Source organism: Microtus ochrogaster, chromosome 8 (genome assembly GCF_000317375.1).
Source record: "Microtus ochrogaster isolate Prairie Vole_2 chromosome 8, MicOch1.0, whole genome shotgun sequence".
Taxonomy (NCBI): Eukaryota; Metazoa; Chordata; class Mammalia; order Rodentia; family Cricetidae; genus Microtus; species Microtus ochrogaster.
This window is the reverse complement of record NC_022015.1, coordinates 10,837,228-10,857,661: the sequence shown is the minus strand read 5'-3', so window position 1 is coordinate 10,857,661 and position 20,434 is coordinate 10,837,228. Positions and strand designations below refer to the sequence as shown.

The 20,434-nt window shown below is 44.8% G+C and overlaps 1 long non-coding RNA gene across 1 annotated transcript in view; it reads right to left on the bottom strand.

Annotated features, from left to right (window-relative positions):
* Positions 1-390: 390 nt before the first annotated feature.
* LOC113456545 overlaps positions 391-20,434 on the bottom strand; it is a 20,835-nt gene continuing 791 nt past the window's right edge. Inside the window, exons 2-3 of the long non-coding RNA XR_003377301.1 lie at positions 14,634-14,910; positions 391-710 (exon numbers count right to left, since the gene is read on the bottom strand). This is a non-coding gene — a long non-coding RNA (uncharacterized LOC113456545). The remainder of the gene's footprint in view (positions 711-14,633; positions 14,911-20,434) is intronic.

Sequence of the window (20,434 nt, the reverse complement as noted above, 5' to 3'; positions counted from 1 at the left end):
GGGGCCCCTCTCTCTTCAGATTCTTCTTGGATGATATCTTCTCAGCTGTCTTCAAACATGAGGGCAGTCAGGGACTGCACCTCTAGAATGAAGACTTCATGACCTGTTCTGAGTGACAACCACTTTCCCGTTTCTTCTGTTTCTCAAATGCAAATGGGACCATGTTTTTAGGTTGCATGTCCTGAATCCCATAGTCTTCTCCCAGGAAGATGCCAACTCTGACCACCTCTCCTCTTTACCTCCCCTCTTTATCTTTCCGATGTAAAGATCCCATTCGTCCATGAACATAAGCCAGGACAGTGTCTCCATCTCAAGGCTTTTATTCCATTTTATGTATGTAGAGTTTACCTACATATATGTCCATGGACCACATGTATGCCTGGTGTCCACAGAGGCCAGAAGAAGGCACTGGATCCCCGGGAATAGAGTTATAAATAGTTGTGGACCACCATGTGGGTGCTGGAAACTGAAATGTTCCTAATCTCTAGCTATCTCTCTAGGGCCAAGGTCTTTAATTTATTGTCTTCAGCAAAGTCCTTCTTGCCATGGAATGTACTCACAGGCCCTGGAGGTTAGGATGCAACACCCTTGAGCAAAGGGAAACCTTCCACTTACCATCATTCTAAGGGACACAAAAAGTCCTCTGACGTCTTTCTTAGCCTCCTACATTTGGGTCCCTGCTATGCTCTGGTCTTCTCAGACTCAGGTGCCTGTCAAGAGATGAATGGATGAAGAAAATGTGGTACATATGAAGATGGATGCTAAAAAGAAATCCCATACTAGCTCATAATTGAGTATAATAAAGGGTTATTTATTTAGGGGTAGATCACAGTCTTCTGATTGAACAGGGAACAGCAACCAAATCTGGCAGCCAGAAGAGAGGGTGACCATGCACTTACATCCATCGGCATTTATAGCATATGAGGCCATGCCCAAGTGGGCAGGTAACTTAAAGGCTACTTACTGGCTGTAGGAATTCCTACAGCACCTCCCCCTTTTGTTTAAATAAGAGAGTTCTAAGCCTAATACAAAATTATATGAAATAAGAACAAATATCAGGTATAAAAATTAGAATTACAACCAGCACAAACAATATCAAGCAAGAAACATGTGATAAATGTTTCAATAATTATCCTATCCTAAAGAGTTTAAGTCTTGTATTATAAATAACTTGACCAAGTCATGAGAGGAAAGTAAATACAACGATCTAGTCTTCAACCCCATTGAAGACCCAATAGGGTAATAATATTACTTGAGTAAGCAGGAAGTGCAATCAAGCAACTTCCAAAATGTGCAACATATGACAGAGACAACTGGCTACCTGAGCAATCACTCAAAGTCTCATTTGCAACATTGGAGCAACAAACTTTGGCTAAGGCCTAGAGTAACTGACAGACCATTTTTAGAGACAGCAAATTTTTCAAAACTGTCTTACCCTGTCTTAAGATTTGACTTGCCCTGTCCATACATCTTGCATTTTGTCAGTGGTTGATGCATGGGCAGTTCCTTGCCCAAAGGCCAGTTCTGCCAAGAAGAAAACAAGCTCCAAGTGGAGTGTCTTCAGTGCTCAACATTCTCTCGGGAATAGATTGGTGATGCCAGGAGCTGTCTCACATCAACAGAACCCTAAGTTATTTAAATGTCATATTCTACAGCTCTTTGGAATGATTGAAGATTAGCTGTCTATGCAGAATACAATCTCTATGTATCTAAAGAACCTGATTAGTCTAACTACAAGTATGACAAACATGGATGACTATTGACCTATAATTCTTAATACCTATATAACTTAAAGACTAAGACTTAATATTAGGATATTAAACAGTCTTTAAACAACTATTCAACAAATGAAGACAATGACCTCAAAATGTAAACAATGTAGAAGTATCTTGATCAGAGGTAGAAATTTATATTGCAATATGATAAGTATATCCTAAACTTGTATCAATATACAAAATGTCTTAAGCAGAGGTAGAAGCATGCATGCATACAATTTGACAAAATAACTTTGCCTAGGTATACACATATTGTTGACAAAAATAGGAACATATTCAATATAATTTGTTTGTATCAATATACAAGAATCTATACCAATGTAAACTGCCTATAAATAATAACTCACAAGTATTCACTCTATTACTCACTATTATTGTTAGTGTGAGTAAGCTCACACTAATCTATTATCCCATCCAATTTCCCTTTTTTTTTCAAAGAGATCCCTGAGCTTACACAATTTCCTCCAACCCTCAACCCTACAACAATTATAATCAGCCCCTAAATAATGTCCCTAATCCTGAGGACAAACTTTGTTGGGAGAGAGGACATTGTCTTCTAGAATTACTTCCAATTGCCTTGGGGCGATGTTCTTTCTATGGGATACTGTGAAAGTAAAATGATGGTTAAGTTTCAAGATTACTATCTAGTATAATTGCAAATAACCTCTGAGTATTCGGTAGGGTTTTTCTGAGGTTCCTATTTGAAGTTCTGGCCAGAACGTTGAAAAAGAAAAAATAACAGTGCACCATTTCAGCTAACCAAGTTGGAACCATCATGAGCAGCTGGTAGGCAATGGAGTTTTATTCAGCCACAAGGAAGAGTTCAATTCTGCCAGTTGCTGAAAATGGCATGTGAATAATTCAGATGCAGAAATGTGTGTGTGTGTGTGTGTGTGTGTGTGTGTGTGTGTGTGTGTGTGTGTGTGTTTCCCTTTCTCAGAACCTAGATTTAAAGAAAGGCAGAGTGGCAATGGTTCTGTTTGGGTGGGAAGATGAGAGGGTGAAAGAGGAGAACACAGCTAAGGGACACTGTGGGCATCGTTGTCACAATGATACCCACGATTCTTTGCAAATATCATATTCTTCATCATGTCTCAGATCCTGGGGTCCTCAGCCTCCAGGGAGACCTAGCTGGACAGACACTGCTGGTTCCGAAGTGTTTGGCTTCTTCCTCCCCATCCCATTTATTTGTTTAAATCATATACCAAAGCACGAATACCAATTGCAAAACAGGTCAAAGAAAGAATGAAAGCCAAGAAGGGAAAGAGAGAGGGAAGAAGAAGGAGGTGGAGAGGAGAAAGGGAGAGAGGGAGATGTTTGAATCAGACAAACCAGACAATTCATCCACAGGGGGATGTCGCCCCCAAGTGGGGATCCTAGGGAGTGCTGTGAGGAAGATAGAAGGGAGATTGGCTAGTTGAGATTTGCTACAAAGCTAGAAGTGGAGACAGAAGGCCACGCCAAACACCCAGGCGGCCCACTCCAGGACCTTCCCAGTAGCCAGGGGATGGCATCTTGACAGAAAGACAGGCTGAGTGTACCACAGGAGTGTAGAGTTGGGACTGGCACATCCCTAGAGAGCCAGAAAATGGCTATTAATATACCGCAAAGGGGTTAGGGTCTAGTGACAGGAAAACATGTCAACCAAAAGAGAGAACAGCATGACATTTCAACCGAGTGCGACCATCTGTCCCCTTTGGGCTCCTCGTGCTGAGATAGCAGGGAGAGGGAGAGCCCGTGTGGGAGGGAGGCATCTGCTCACACAGATGGGAGGTGGTCAGATACAGTAGCTCCAGGGAGAGCAGTGTTGATGTGCTCCAAGTAAACCACAGAGGCCAGAAGATCCAACCAAAGGTGAGAGCACCAGAAAAAAATGCAGAAGGGAAGCAGTGAGTTCCCAACCAATGGCAATGCCCCCTGCCCTCAGGATGCAAGTGAGTGGTCACGTCCAGGTCTGTCGTCTCCCAGCACAGCCTCCTGCCCCAGCATGAGTCTAGCCAGTAGAGCACCAAAGCTGGTTTCTCCACTACTGCTTGCCACAAGCTCCCTGTGGGATGGTTTTCAGCTCAGAATCCAACTGCCAGAATGGCCACCCGTGAGACCAGCACCTGGCTGGCCCTTCTTCACTGCAGACCAAATGGCCAAGGCTTTCAGCTTCAGGATTCCAGTTTCTCCTAAGTCCACACTTTTCACCTCCTACTCAGTGGTATTGCTCAGAAAGCCATTCCCTTCCCCACAAACGCCTGTGTCTCCCAGATCCATGTTAAAGTTTTAACCATCCATGTGATGACGTGACGTCGTGGGACCTTTGTGGGATGAAATTTAGATGAGTTTAGTCTGTGTCCAATAATGGGGTTATTGTCCCCTTAAGAAAAGGAAGTGGAGGGTTCTAGAGATGGCTCAGAGGTTAAAAGCATTAAGTGCTCTTCCAAAGGTCCTGAGTTCAATTCCCAGCAACCGCATGGTGGCTCACAACGACCTGTAATGAGATCTGGTGCCCTCTTCTGGCCTGCAGGCATACATGTAGGTAGAACACTATATATATACAAATAAATTTTTTTAAAAAAGAGGCTGGGCATGGTGGCACACTCTAATCCCAACACTTGGGAGATAGAGGCAGATTGATCTCTGTGAGTTCGAGCCCAGTCTGGTCTACAGAGCAAATTCCCAGACAGGCTCCAAAGCTACAGAGAAACCCAATCTCAAAGGAAGAAAAGAGAAGAAAAAAAAATGGCACTGGGGGATGCTCAGTTGATATAGAAATGATGAGGAAAGGGTAGATTATTATGATAGGAAATAAAGGGTAGATTATTGAATCTACTTTAATCAAAAAATGATTGCTAATCTTACATATTTTACATTGGTATAGATTTTAGTTTATTGATTTTAAAGTTAATTTTCCTATACTGTATGTATATTCCTACTCTTGTTTAAGGCATTGTACTTATACAGTTCAATCAAATTGTAGTCTATAATTTAAAAATACAGATTAATAGATAATCATCTATAATAGTCAAAGTTATGGTCATGTTAATTAGGTTTTCTAGTTACACAAAGATATATTCCATAAAAATAGGCAAACTTCAAAGACCTACAGAATATGGCATTTAAAATGTTTTAAGAATTTAGACTTTTCTCTCAACAGTGAGACATGTCTGTTCCTGACAGTACCAATTTACTTCAAAGAAGATAATAGGCATTGAAGAAAACTCCATATAGAGTTTACTTTCTTTGTGGCAAAAGTAATCCACTGGGCAAGAAAATGCCCTTGCCTTGACTGCTGACAGTATGCTGTCCAAATGGGACAAGCAGGACACCAAAGAAAGGACTGTCAAACTTTGCTAGACAAAGTAGGACAGCTCTTCAGAAAACCCTGCTTCATAGATAAGTCTGTCAGAAATGTAGGCTGCATATGGATGCCCCGATGTTGCAAAGGAACTTTGGGTGACTGTCCAGGCAGTCTGGTGTCGCTATCATTAGGTAACATTTTACCCTTCTGGGTTCTTTGATGTAGTTGAAGACTAGATAGTTATAACTATACTTTTCCTTAGTTACAATAGAAAGTAAATTAGATTTAAAACTTAACAAGATAAGAAAGATGATTATTTTCTCTAATTTTATCAAAAGCAAATGGATTGGATTTTTTGTTATATATAGTTTTACTGTATTAAGATTAAATATCTTTCTTTTATTAGACAAAAATGGGGAGATGCTGTGGGATAACGCTCTTGTATACTGCCAAGATATATCATTTGCATTGGTTTAATAAAATGTTGATTTGACAGTAGCCAGGCAGGAAGTATAGGTGGGATGAGCAGAATAGGAGAATTCTGAGAAGAGGAAGGGTGGAGTAAGGAGTTGCCAGACAGCCACAAAAGAAGCAAGATGAGAATGCTGCACTGAGAAATGATACCAAGCCACCTGGCTATACATAAAGATCATGAGTTAATTTGAGCATAAGAGTTAGCAATAAACCTGAGCTACCAGCCAAACACTTATAATTAATATAAGCCTCCTTTGAGGTATTTGGGAAGCAGCTATGGACTGGAGAAGGATAGAAATTCACTTCTCCCATCCAAGTATCATCATTATTATGAATTATATTTCTGATGCATTCCTCCAAAGGTGCTGACCTTGCTTTTAACAGCCTGATTATTCTTTTACATTGAAAATTAGCATTTTCAAAAGCCAGGGATTCAATTATTATTTGTATATCCTCTGAATTTGGTGTCATCCTGTTTACCACTGAAGTCAGTCTTTATAAGAAATCCATAAAGGATTCCTTTGGGCCCTGTATAACTTTAGTAAATAACTCAGTTTTCTTTCCTATTTCTCCAGTTCTGTCCTAAGCACTCAAATTTGTGTTGCACAGCATAAATCCAGAGTGTGGCCTTCATATACAGATTGCCTTTCTATAGTAGCATAATCTCCTTCTCCGAGAAGTTGATCTTGGGAGATTTCCACACCTCTAGCTTTACTCCATTGTTCAATAACTTTAGCCTCTTCTCTGAACCAGGTATTTAATTGTAGTTGTGAACCATGCTCTAATACACCTTTAACCATTTCTTTTTAAATATTTATTTATTATGTGTACAATATTCTGTCTGTATACAATATTCTCTTCTGCCTGCAGGCCAGAAGAGAGCACCAGACCCCATTACAGATGGTTGTGAACCACTATGTGGTTGCTGGAAATTAAACTCAGGACCTTTGGAAGAGCAGGCAATGCTCTTAACCTCTGAGCCAACTCTCCAGCCCCCATCTTTAACCATTTCTACCCAGTCTTTAGGGATAATTCTATTACAAACTGACCACAAGCATTTGCTTCACAAAAGGTGAATGCATGCCATGTGAGACTATTGCTTCCTTGAATCTCCTTAAATCTAACATTGGCACAGGAGTCCATTAAGTTCTTACAGAGCCTCTGCCATTTTGACAATTCCTATAAGGTTACTGGATTTATTAAGGTTGGTTGTTTGAAAACCTCAGGCTCTTCCTCTCTATTCTTATAATACAATATTGAAACTGGTTCTCCATTAAATTATGCTGTCTGAATTTGAATATCTCTGTAATCTGTTTTATTATGTTTTTCTAAAACTTGTATCAGCACTCAGATTAAAGAACATTTTTAGTGATAAAACAAGAATGATAATGTTGATAATGTTTATAGTTGACATTACGTTATTATGGCTTTTCAGAGGATTCAGTCCATGCTCCCTCTCTCTCTCTCTCTCTCTCTCTCTCTCTCTCTCTCTCTCTCTCTTCCTTCCTCCCCCTTTCTCTTCCTCTCCCTCTCCCCCTCCTTTCTTTTATACAAGGCAGTAAGAATGTAGTTTAAGCTGCTCCAGACTATGGCATTTGGTTAGAAGCCAAAATCACCCAGATACAATGATCAATGACAGCTCATCTTCTTTCTCATCCTGGGCTGATCTCTGATTACCAAGTGTTTCTAAAGAGGTTTTAACAGGAAAAAAGAACAAAATGATCAGAGTTCTTGGGCCGAATAAAGAGGAGAAAATGAGTTGAATGCCAACATCCATCTCTGTTTCCTGACTGTAGATGTGATATGACCAGGGGCTCGGCATTCTTGCCATTGTAACTACCAACCATGATGGACTGCTGGAATTCCTGCCATCTTGACTCCCCAACATGATGATTGCTGGCATTCCCACCATTGTGATTCCTCACCACGATGAACTGCTAACATTCCCATCATGGTGACTCCCCACAATGGATTGCTGGCATTTCTGTCATGGTGACTCCCCACAATGGATTGCTGGCATTTCTGTCATGGTGACTCCTCACTAAGGACTGTAAGCACTTCAGTCATGGTGAATCTCTACAACAGACTGCTGGCATTCCTGCCATTGTGATTTCCTGCCATGATGGGCTGCAGCCTTTAAATCATGAGCCAAGCCTTTCTTAAGTTGCTTTTGTCTGGTTTTGGTCACAGCAACAGAAAGAATAACTAATATGGTAACAACATACAAACTGTCCTCTTTCATAAGAACATTTCATGAAACTGGTGGGGTATGGTGGTCAGTCCAGGCACCATGACTTCCCACATCCATCTGCTTGACCACATATCTCCTTTACCCCTGTGCTGGAGAATACCTCCAAAAGAGGCAGAGGAGGGTACTCTGCTCTCCCCAGGAGCAAAGGTAGTCTTCCTTTGCCCAGGACTTTTTTCTACCAGAGGGAATGTGAGACAGCCCTACACATCCAGCATGTAACCCAATGGACAAGGATGCTGTGCTGCCTAGTCTTGTGTCAACTTAACACAAGCTAGAGTCTAAGAAGGGGAAACCTCATTTGAGAAAATCCCATCAGATTGGCCTGTGCGCAAGACTTTGGGTCATTTTCTTGACAAATGATTTGTGTGGGAGGGCTCAGTTTACTACGAGTAGTGCCATCCTTTGGCTGGCAGTCCTGGGTTGTAAAAAGCAATAATCTGAGCAAGCAATGAGAAGCAAGCCAGTAAGCAGCATTCCTCCGTGGTTTCTGCTTCAACTCCTGCCTCCAGGTTCCTGTCTTGAGTTTCTGACTTAACTTCCCTCAGGGAAGGATTGTGGCCTGAGAGTTCTAAGATGAAACAAGCCCTTTCTTTCACAGGTTGCTTTGGGTCACAGTGTGTTATCACAGCAATAGAAAGCCCACCATGGCAGATGATCAGGCAAGGGCTGATAGAAGAGATTAAACTTAATAGGATTTTTTTTCTTTAGAATCAAGAAATTCATCCGCTGTACCAGAGGATCTGACAGATTCAATTTTGTATTTTGTTTAGGACAAGGAATGATATCCAAAGTCTGTGAATGCTAGGCAAATGTTCTACCACTGAGCTACATCTCCAGCCTACCATAGCCTATGGAGAGCCAGTTTCTAGACTTCTCCAGGGTATGAAAGAAATTCATGAAGTCGACACACTAAGACTATTTTATCTAAGGGAGTCAAACAATAATATACCATACACTCTCTTGATAGCTTCTTTCTTTAGTCTCCATACATCCATGCTCTTCCTGTGTTCTTCCTGTGCTCTTTCTAACCCTATCTTTAGTCTTGATGCTTCCCTTCTATTTCCCTCATGCATGATGCTACCCTTCTATTTCCCTCATGCATGATGCTACCCTTCTGGCGCATTTTAGCTCCTGCTCTCACGACGCTCCTCTCATGACGTCCCAGTGTTCCTTTGTTCTCCACAACTTTTTATATGCCCCACAAAATCTTTCAGGAAATAGAGAAGTTGCATTTGAAAGCCACATTCCATTTCTTAAGTAAATGATAAGCAACAGAGTCATCTCAACAACTCACATGCAATGAATCGAGATAACCTGTCAAAGAGTAAAGAAGAAGCACTTTCTCTCAGTCAGCTCCCTCGTGGTCGGGCAGCTGCAAAAGGAGAGTCAGTCTTTTTATCTATCTTTTTAGTTATCTATAGAGGAAGCCTTATAAAACTAAACTAGGAAGGAGTTTAGAAAAATAAGGAAATTGTGTGCTATATCCTGTATTTCTACGTGTATAAACATTTTAAACTAGCATTGTGTGGTTAGCGGTAGTAAAAGCTGGGCTTTTTCAGACTTGAGACTGTTCACAGAGATAGAGTCATAAATTCTTTGGTTGGGGCATGATTACAGTAAATCTCTCAATATCAGCTCAGATTGACACTTCCCAAGACACTGCATTTTAGATCTCAGAATGTACTTTTTGCTCTGTGTGCAACCCTTGACCATAAAAAGGGAAACTGGTAACTCTTTCTTGGGGCTAAGAAGTGAGATTATTATTATTTTTTTTTTTTTTTGGTTTTTCGAGACAGGGTTTCTCCGTGGCTTTTGGAGCCTGTCCTGGAACTAGCTCTGTAGACCAGGCTGGTCTCGAACTCACAGAGATCCTCCTACCTCTGCCTCCCGAGTGCTGGGATTAAAGGCGTGCGCCACCATCGCCCGGCCTGTGAGATTATTTTTTGTAGCCATGGATAGTGAGAGAATCTTTCCCTGTGGTATGTCTAAACAAAAGCCATGAAACTGAGTTTAGGAATGTGTGCAGAGTTAATCACTGCCCTAGTTATCAACCAGACTTAACAAGATAGACTAGGATAGCAATTAGGTTGCTTTGCACTTTTTATCTTAGTAACAGATCAGACAGCTTGTTATATGTTCTTGGGCTGTTTTTTTCTAGGAATAGTTTATCTTAAAACTCATTAGCAAGGTGCCTGGTTTAATCTAAAGCTACTTTGAAGTTTTAACTCAGCTAATAGTGTACAGCTATCTGGCAGCTGGGGTAATGCAGTTGTTTTTCCTAATGTCAGGCTGAGCTATGGTCCAAGACAGCTCTTATGGAGAACTTATAACCCCTGACTTGAATAGCATTTCTTTGTATTCATTTTTACTCATCAAAACTCCATATACACTAACATTACTAATATCAACTAGACAATACAGAATAATGAGGAGTCACCTGGACAATCCACAGGAAAAAATGCCCAGTAGATCAGGATGTATTCATGAGATAAACACACTAGATTACAGGCAGTGGGGAGTCTCCCTATATCCATTCACACCATGCCAGATATCAGAGAGAGGTTGCAGCAACAAACACATAAAGGGACAGCCGAAGCAAAAGACATTCTGTGGTCTGCCATCTCATAACCTTGCTTAAATGAGATCCTCCCATCAGAGAATTTCTTCCTGGTGGATTGACACCTTGATTATTGATTGTCATCTGTTGTTTTATGGTAACGGTTTCTGACACCAGCCCACAATGGAGAATATAGAAAAGCACCTTGTACACCACCATCCACCATCACCACTGTGTACTTGGAGCTGGGGAGGCAGCCCACACCCACACTCACCTGCCTGAGAAGCTGAGTGCGAAGAGACTCCCAGCCCCAGCCCTACTGTGTCAGAAGGGACTCCCAGCCTCAGCCCTACTGTGTCAGAAGACCCCTTCTCTAAAGAAAAGCTCAACCTCACCCTAAACCCCAAACCCAAAATCAGACTCTGGTTTTACTAAAGTCCACACTTGGAGGAATTCTATTCTCTTTGTCTTGTCCCTTTCAGGTTGCTGTAACAAAATACCTGAGGTGGGGAAAGTTAGGAACAGGAATTTATTACCTCAGACGAAGGCAAATTCCATGTCTAGTGAAGGGTCACTTGCTGGTTCATAAATAACTATCTTGGTACTGTGTCCTGTGCCCTCTAGAAGGGCACTAATGTTGCTCAAGAGAACTCCATTCTTTATGGCCCAATCACCCACTGTGATGGCTGATCTTAGCTGTCAGTTTGACTCTATCTAGAATCAACTCAAACATAAGCCAAGGGGGGATTCTCTTGATCAGATTGTCTGAAGCAGGAAGACTCACCCTAAATGTGGTGGCACCTTCTGGTGGCAGCAGAGATAAAAGGACAAGGAAGAAGGAAACTGCTTTTTGCCTGCTTGCCTTCACTCCTGCTAGCAAGTCCAAGTACTTTGTTGCTGCTGCATTCCCTCATTGATGATAAAAAAAACCAGCTTTGGTGGCTCCCAACATAGTCTAGGACCAGGATCTCTCCAGAGTCCTCCAGTTCCCCAATGCCAGAGTGGGTCTGCAGAGACACCCAGCCTCACAGACTGAGCAAAACATGTGATAAACATGTATGAAAATGTCATAATGAGTGCCATCATTTTGTTTAATGAAAGCACACTTGTAATTATAGTAACAACTACAACAATAGCAAGAAGAGAAAGGTAGCACCCCAAACGGGGCTCACAAGCTAGGTACAAAATAACAGCAAAGTCTCCTGCCTCCTGATTCTCTGCGCTGGCAGGGCTCAGCAGGAAATTCATGCAACAAGAATTGGACTCACTGAAGGTTCAGCTGCCTGGGTGCCCAGTGGCTCACACATACTGTCAGATGTCACGAGCTCAGTGGGGCTGTTGACTGCAATTCTTAAAAAAAAAAAAAAAGTCTGGGATCCAAGAGCTGGTGTTCCAAACTTGTGAAAGCAGAAGACACAGGGGTCTATGGTGTAGCTGTGGAAGTCACACACAGCATTCCAAAGGCTACAGGGAATTCCAGGTTTCTGGAAACTGATTCTACCTCCTGACAGGAGGGATGGCCTGGTCTCCACAAAGTCCATGTATGGAAGTTTGTTACTACCCGGGCAAGGCAGCACACACCTATAATCTTAGCACTTTGGAGGCTAGTCACGAAGAACACGAATTCAGGGCCAGCAAGGACTACATGGCAAAACCCTGTCTCAAAATGAAAAAATAAATAAATAAGTAAATAAATAAATAAATAAATAAATAAATAAATAGGTGTGTAGGGTCTCTGTAAGGAAACCTGGGGGGTGCAGCGTAGCTGGTGGAGTTCCTCTGGAGTCCAGTTCTCGACAACACATGCACTGTCCATGGCGGCACCCTCTGTCATGGCGGCGCCCTCTGTCATGAAGAAGCAGAAGGATCAGAAGTTTAAAGCCATCCTTAACTACAGAGTAAATCTGAGGCCAGGGCTGTAAGACCTTGGTGTGTGTGTTGCGGGGAGAGGCCTGGAATAGTGGGGCCACTTTAGCGTAGGCTAACACCAGTGAATGAAGAGTAGGGTGGAGGGGGACAAGAGAGGATGGGGGGCAGGCACAGGTGCCGACCGCCTGAAGATAGCTGGTGTCTGTCGTCAGTGAAGTGGGGCCAGGCTTTGGCACAGAGGCAAATGAGACCAGTGCTCAGCAGCTTCAGAGACAAGGCCTGCTTTCGATTCCTCACAGCCTCTGCTGCTCGTCCTGTCCCACAGATCCCGAGATCCCAAAACACTCCCAGTGCAGGCAGGGGAGCCACCATCTTGTCTCCTGGTCAGCAAACACCAGAGACACCTCCCCCACAGCCCGTAACAGCTTTGAAATCCCTTTTGTGGCAGTGATACCAATACTTTTGCCACAGCCCACCCGTGACCACAAACTTGTCACCCATCCCAGCCCAATGGGACATCCTCCCACCCCACCCATCATGTGTCCAGACACACTAGCTCAGGGAATAACACAAATACACTGTTTTCAGTGGCATCCCTGGCGTCTAGGACAGTGCCTCGGCAGTGTTTGTTGAATGACTCCCGGAACATCACTTTCCTGTGGCAGCAGAGACAGAGGTAGGAGTAGCCTTTTGGGTTGCTTGCCCTCTGGGTCGGATGCCTCAAGCACCTCCCATACCCCTGAGGGTTTCCAGACCCTCTAGCCATTCTGGTATTAGGCAGGAAAGAGTCCTATAGTATGCAAGAGTCTGTGGGCAATCAACAGAAACCAGTTCTTTAAGGTGTCAAGGAGTTCAGTAAAAACAAACCAAAGCTCTCCGGCACCGTGCACCAGTGGGGCCAGAAGAGAAAAACACAGAATCTGTGTGGGTGGTGGGGGTATGATGAGACAGAGGATGACCCTATGGCAAAACCCATCTTAGTTTTGTCTTGCAAGGCAGCTGCCTGGCCAGTGATAGACATGTCCTCGCTCTGGCCCCGGCTAAGTCCTCCAGCCTCCAGCTCCTTCCTTTGCCCCGACTGCACCTCCTTGTCCTCCTGTCCCCGTTACATAACGGCCCCCTATCCCTGGGGGCCCTTATGTAACTGAGTCACCTCGGGCTCCCAGGTCCCCCTCAGAGCTCCCATTCCGGCTACGCCTGTCTCATCCGATCTTTCACAGCTGGCTGGGCCAAGCCTTCAGGTTGGGGAGGATGGGAGGAAGAGGGAGGGGAAAGAGAGGGAGAGGAGATGGAGAAGGGGGGATTGGAGAGGAGGACGGGAGGGAGGGATGGGAGGAGGATAAAGACAAGAGGGGAGAGGCAGCAAGGGAGGGATGGGAGAGGAAGGAGGAGGGCTAGGGTGGGAAGACTGGCCAGTCCTCTCAGCAGTGAGGCTGCTTTGGGGCAGGCTCCAGGGACCTCAACACCTTGTCTGCATGAGGGGTCCTGGCCTGTGGCCTCTCATCAGGGAGACTCCGGGACTTTCTGATAACTATCCCTTCCTGAGACTTTGACTAGCTGTGTGGGGAAATGGCGGCATCTTGATCCTTGGGGTGGAGGCCTTTCTCACTGGGGACAGCTCCTGGGGGCCCAGCACTCTGGAGCTGCTCTTCTCACTGGGGACAGCTCCTGGGGACCCAGCACTCTGGAGCTGCTCTTCTCAGTAAGAAGTTCTCTAGGAGAGTGTACCATGAGCAGGAGTCTCAGATTGTATGAGCTCAGAGACTTTTACACTTGAAAACACACAGAAATCAGAAGGATGGTGCACACCTGGAAGCCCAGCCCACAGGAGGCTGAAGCAGCAGGATGGTGCTCAAAGGTCAGCCTGGGCTACTTAGCCACAAGACCCTACCCCAAAGGAGCTATAAGCCGGTGGTGCAGTCGAGTGGACAGTGGTTGTCAGGAGGAAGAGAGAAGGAGGAAGAGGGACAGGAGGAGATGGAAGAGGAAGGGAGAGTGGAAGAAAGGGAAAAAAGAAGGAAAGGCAGAGATATTGTTTTAATTAAAAGAACTTAGAGCAGGTAATATTGGTAGGTAGCCAATATTTATCTTACTTCAAATTGAAGCCAAGGAATTTTCAAAATTCATTCATTTGAGAACAATAAGCCAAATACATGCTAACATGAGCCTTTTTTTATGAAAAGTAATTGCATTTCCCAACACAGAAAGCCATGCATGAGGAACACAACCATCTGCCTTATAAGAAGACAGCTGCGTCCTGGTGTCCTGAGAGGCTGGTCATGCGCTGCACAGAGAAGGGGCTGAGAGGGAAGGGTCAAAGGTCTCCAGGCCACTATGGAAACCACCTGGTGCCATGGAGAAAGGAAAAGAGGGGAGACAAAACCGAGGGATGTTACCATCATTCCAGGTTGTGCTCACCCGTTCCTGGGTACGGGAGAAAGTCTGGGCATCAGTCCTGCTGTCTTGGCCCACAGCTCTCATGGCCGCCTGCTGGATACTGCTTGGCCTTAGGGGGTTCACAGCCCTAGTCATCTACTCTCTCCAGCTTCCAAGGCTCTCATGGGACCCTACCATACAGACACAGGAAAACCCCTTCTGTAAGGCTCCTCAGTCCTGGAGTGTGGGTCCCCAGATTCTCCAGATGGTTCTCTCATCCGGCTGAGCAATCTCAGCCTGATTCCATCCTGAGATTGACCTGAGGGTAGAAGACAGCCCCAGTGATTCAAACAGGTCCAGGAAGAGCCAGATATTCTTCTGTATGTATGTACATATGTGTGTGTGTATGTGTGTGTGTGTGTGTGTGTAGTTAAAGAATAACATATATAAATAGAAAATATATTTTTGTTTACATATATAGTGTCTTCATACACACACACACACACATCATTGTGTGCAAGTGTATGGTGGCGAGGCGTCTATGTCGGGGGAGAGGTTCGCACCCATCATGGAGTACATGTGGAATTCAGAGGGCAACCTCAGGGATCCATTCTAGCCTTCTGCCTTGTTTGAAATAGGGGCTCTGGTTTGCTACTGCTGGACACCAGGCTCACTGGCCCAGAGTTTCCAAGAACACTTGTCTCCACCTCCCTCTCCCTGCAGCAGAAAGGTGGTCTGGTCTCCTGACACATGCCCCCCCCCCCACACACACACATCTAGCTGTGTGTATTTATCTGAACACAGGTCCTCATGCTTATAAAGCAAGAACTTTATGCCCTGGGTCATCTCCCAGCGCTGTAAGCCAGCACTGTAAGCCAGGAGGTTCTATTGAGCAGTTGGTGTTGAAAACAGCTGGCCTCTGGCCTTGCTACTCCAAGTGTGGCCATGGTACCTGCAGCCCATTTTAGGGCTCCAGTTCAGAACTGGCTCCATAACTCACAAAGACAGAGCCTGTGTTTAGCCAAGACCCCCAGGTGATTCAGATGCAGGTCACGGGATGAGGTGCCTGGGCACAGCAGAAGGAATGTTGTCCAGGTATATATAAGGAGTCAGGCTGGAGTCCTGGCCCCACCCCTGGCTTCTCTTGACCTTGAAGCCAATGCCACTGTGAACTTGATAACTGGATGAGTACAGACAGTCTGAGACTTCTGAAATCCCCACTGAGGTCTATAAATAAATGACCTAAGTTGGGGTGATTCATCCTTGTAGCTCCAGCACAAGGGAGGTAGAGGCAGGAGGATCAGGAGTTGAAGGTCACCCTCTGCCACATAACAAAGTGAGATCAGCCTGGGCTACAGGAAGTCCTGTCTCTAAATAAATACATAAACAAATAATCCAGAATTGCCACAATTCCAACAGTCCTTTGTTTTTATACAAAGGTGGTGACTTGAGGTCCTCTTCAAGGCCAAACAGATCCTTTGTTCAGGAGGAACAGCAAGGTGCCATCTGGAGGCAGATGGGTAAATGTTAAGATCTACTGAGATAGAGAGCCATAAAGGCTGAGACCTGGGGTCCTTCCATGAAGGAAGAAGGAGCGGCCCATGTGTGTGCCGCTTGGGCCCCCAGTTGGGTTTGTTCTCTCTGAGCTATAGGGAGGGGCCCACGTGTGCTGCCCTGGCCCCGGGCTGGGTCCACTCTCTCTGAGCTGCTGTGATACTCAGAAGCCTGAAGCCACTTCCATGAGTAGTGGGGTGGGACTCTGAAGATAGAGGCAGGAAAATCGGGAGTTCAAAGCCAGCCTTGCTACAGGAAATCCTGTCCCAGAAAAAATGAAAAGGTAGATCACGTATGTCAGGTGCTCTCCTCTGGCCTCCTGTGCAGGATCAGAAAGCTAGGTAATCCCCATAGGATCAAGGAAATAGAAGGGGAATATATAATATAAATATAAATATAAGGAGAATCTTATGCCTGGTTTGGGAGGGGTGGGGCAGATATAGAAATGATTTTTTTTTTCTTAATGAGCCTTTCCACCCTCAGCACCATTCTCGAGGATGGAAACTGTTGTGCAAACCCTCGGTGCTTAGTGCTATGGTAACCATCTTATGACCATGAAGGTTGCAAACCAGGAAACTGGAAAGAGTTAATATAAATAGCAATAAAATAACTCTTAGAGCACCCACAACTCCTTGGATGCTAGCTAAATCCTGATTATTTGGGCCACAGCAATTTTCATGTCATTTAAATGTTTCCTGGCAGCTTCGGGGTATTGGGTAAAAGTCCCCATGGTGGCATCACAGGGGACCACAAGGCCATGATCAGTTTGCTCATATGTCCATTTTGTGGACATATGAGAGTTGACACAGGAAAGCCAACGTAATTAGTTGCTGTACGATGACTGCAAATCATTTGTGGAGATCGCTGGGGCCATCTTACTGGGGTAATTAAATCATCTAATATGTAATGTGTGGCAAAAGCCATAGGCCAAAGGCAAAAGAACTGGTGGAAAAGTGCATCAATTGGTGATGTCTGTCATGGGCACAAAACAGTGGAACAGTATCATCATCGTATCTACTGATGTATCTCAGGTCTGCTTGGTTGGTGCTCCTGGTTGCTCACTCCAAAGCTGAATCTGGAGATAAGCATGACAGGAAGTGGTCCATTTCTACTCCAGGGCCCAAAATCAAGTGTTGAAGTCCTCGGCCAACCTGGGCTTCTTTTTACCCAGCCAGGGTTCCCTGCAGGCCTGCAGTAGAAGGTCTCCACACAAGTTAGCCTCCTTTAAAAATGTGGTAGCCCAAGAGCCAGATCTCACATCCAGTCTTAAGCCTCCAGCAGTGCCTGGCACAGTGCAAACAGAGACTGTGCTTTGGGGTCCCGGCTGCCCAGACCTGGATAATCACACAAAAACTATATTAATTACAACACTGGCCAATGGCTCAAACATATGTCTAGCTAGCTCTTATGTCTTAAATTTACCCATTTCTATTCATCTGTGTGTTGCCACAAGGCTGTTGCTTACCGGTAAGTTTCTGGCGTCTTTCTCCTTGGCGTCTGCCTGCCTCTGCCTTCTTTCTCCCTGCATTCAGTTTAGCTTTCCTGCCTACCTATATTCTGGCCTTCCATAGGCCAAAGCATATTTATTAAGCAATGGTAATAAAACATATTCATACCATACAGAGGGGAATCCCACATCAGCACAGACTCCAGTATTTAACAGATATTGCAGTCTTGTGTCCAGAATAATTAGAGGGGCACTGAATTAATTATTTTTCTATTGCTTTGATAAAATACCATGACCAAGAGACTTAAAGAAAAGCAGTTTGTTTAGCTTCTGTTTCCAGAGGATGGGATGGTGGGAAGGGCGTAGCCATGAGAGCAGGAAGCTTAGGGATCCTATCTCAACTGTACACAGGAAGCAGAGGGGACAAACCGAAAGTGGGGTGAAACTGTAAGCTCTCAAATCTGACCCCCATCTTCCTCCATCAGGGAAAACCTTCTAAGGTTCCATATCTTCCTCCAACGAGCACAAACAACAAGGAAACATATAGGAAACGTGAGGACACTTCTCATCCTAACACAAAAGGCCCTGAAAACATCTCTCGACCCCACCCCACCTTTAAGACACTTATCCACGGAGCATCTTGATGTTTCCAGAAATATCACCTGCAAGAGAGTGAAACATAGCTAGCTAGATTAGAGTCCTGCCTCTGCCCCAAGCACCACTCAGACTTCTAGGAAACCCTCAGCTTTCTAAGCCTCTGCTTGTCACATGCAAGACACAGACAATTCCAGAAATCCTATGGATAAAGCAAAATGTCCACAGGAAATAGACGGAGGACTTCGCAGCCACGAGCCACAAACCCATCTGGGAGGTGATCTACTGACTTGCAGAGTAAAGAGCATTCTCGATGCCCTGGCACAAGACGGACAGGCCTTACACAGGAAGGCAAAGCTGGACTTTAATTATTCTTTCACTCAACAAATGCTTGGTGAGACGTGCCTCTCCCAGTGTGGGGAGACTAGCACAGATGAACATGGGACAAGGATGAACATGGCACATGAAGTGCCCACACCCCACGCCCCGGAGACAGAGTCCAACTCTCCTCTATGTAGCTATGTCTCTGAGGGTAACTTTGAATCTCAGATCCTCCTGCCCCCGTCTCCTGGGTGCTTATGCAGTGCCGGGGATCAAACCCGGGACTTCCTGCATGTTAGGCAAGCTCCCCATCCCTAAGGTACAGCTCCTTGAGGAACACTTCTGCATGGAGATGCACTGTGCATCTATAGCCACTAGCCACGTACTGCTTATGTTACACAAAAATAGATTAAAACTGAAAGCTCAGTTGCACAGTGGTAGTAGTCCACGGGAATGTGCTCAAGGCCTGGACAGAGCGGACTTGGGCTCAGTCTGGCGGGACACACCAACAGACAAAGCCTCATAGACCGAGTGTCAGTGGGAAGGCCCCAGCCCTTTTCGTTTTTGAGATAAGTTAAGCCAGTGGAGCTACTTGGTTTTGGGGGTTATTTATTTTTATATGATTAACATTTTATATGTTTAACTGAATACATCTTTTTTATTGTTCTTATTGAGCTATACATTTTTCTCCCTTCCCCCCTTCCTCTCCTCCCCCCTCCCCTTCTACCCTCTCCGATGGTCCCCGTGCTCTCAATTTACTCAGGATATCTTGTCTTTTTCTAGTTCCCATGAAGATTAGATCCATGTATGTCTCTCTTTTGGTCCTCTTTGTTGTCTAGGTTCTCTGGGCTTGTGAACTGTAGGCTGGTTTTCTTTGTTTTATGTCTAAAAGCCACTTATGAGTGAGTGCATTTGTTTGATGAGCGTGCAGTGGGCCGAGCATTTGAGAGCCTAACTCCCTAGCCCAGTGGTTCTCAACCTGCGGATTGTGACCCTTTGGGGTTGAAACAATCCCTTCACAGCAGCTGTGTACCTGATATCCTGCATATCAGAGATTTACATTACAATTCACAACAGCAGAAAAATTACAGTGATGGAGTAGCAGTGCAAATGATTTTATGGTTGGGGGTCACCACAACATGCGGTATTCAGGGGTCACAGTATCAGGAAGGTTGAGAACCACTTCTCTAGACAGACTTTACTCTTAGGAGGTCCCAGTGCCCCCAGAGCTGTCCTCTTCAAAGCGGCAGATCCAGCAATCTCTCTGGGAATTTGAGGCTCCTCTGGTATGCTACTGGACATTATAAATGACACCAACTGGACCACTGGGCCATGAAACCAGATGTTGTTCATCCCACACTGAACTGGGCTTTCTAAGGCCAGGCACCTATGAGAAGAACTTTACAATGTGTTCCAGGCATACACCAGCAAACACGTATTAAAACAATCTGGGTTTTACAGAGGAAGGAACATGTAGCAACGTTTAGAAGCTGTCGGTGCCAGTTCCACTAAGCACCACCAGGAGGCAGTGTCCATCCACGTTCCAGTTCCTCAGCCTGACCAGGACAGGCTTAGTAAACCCTTGTACTGCAAAACATTTAATGAGCGCCTACTGTGTACCAAGTACTGTTCTTGGCAAGGGGACACCTCTGTAAACTTGGGGGGAGGGCTCTGCCCTATAAATACGCCTCCTACATGTGTCCTTTAAAAAAAAAAAAAGGTATTCACCAAGACGTGTGGCCAAGCCACATTGCCTGACCCAGAGAAAACCGACTTGAAGAGCAGGATAGGGGACTTTCTGAGACTGGTGAGAAGAAATGCGGGTATTCGAAAAGTTCATAATCCCCAGACACAGGGGCTACGACTACTTCTAAGAGGAGCGTTATTTCTGCAGCCACCTTTCTGTTCCCATTCCAGAGGGAGAGGG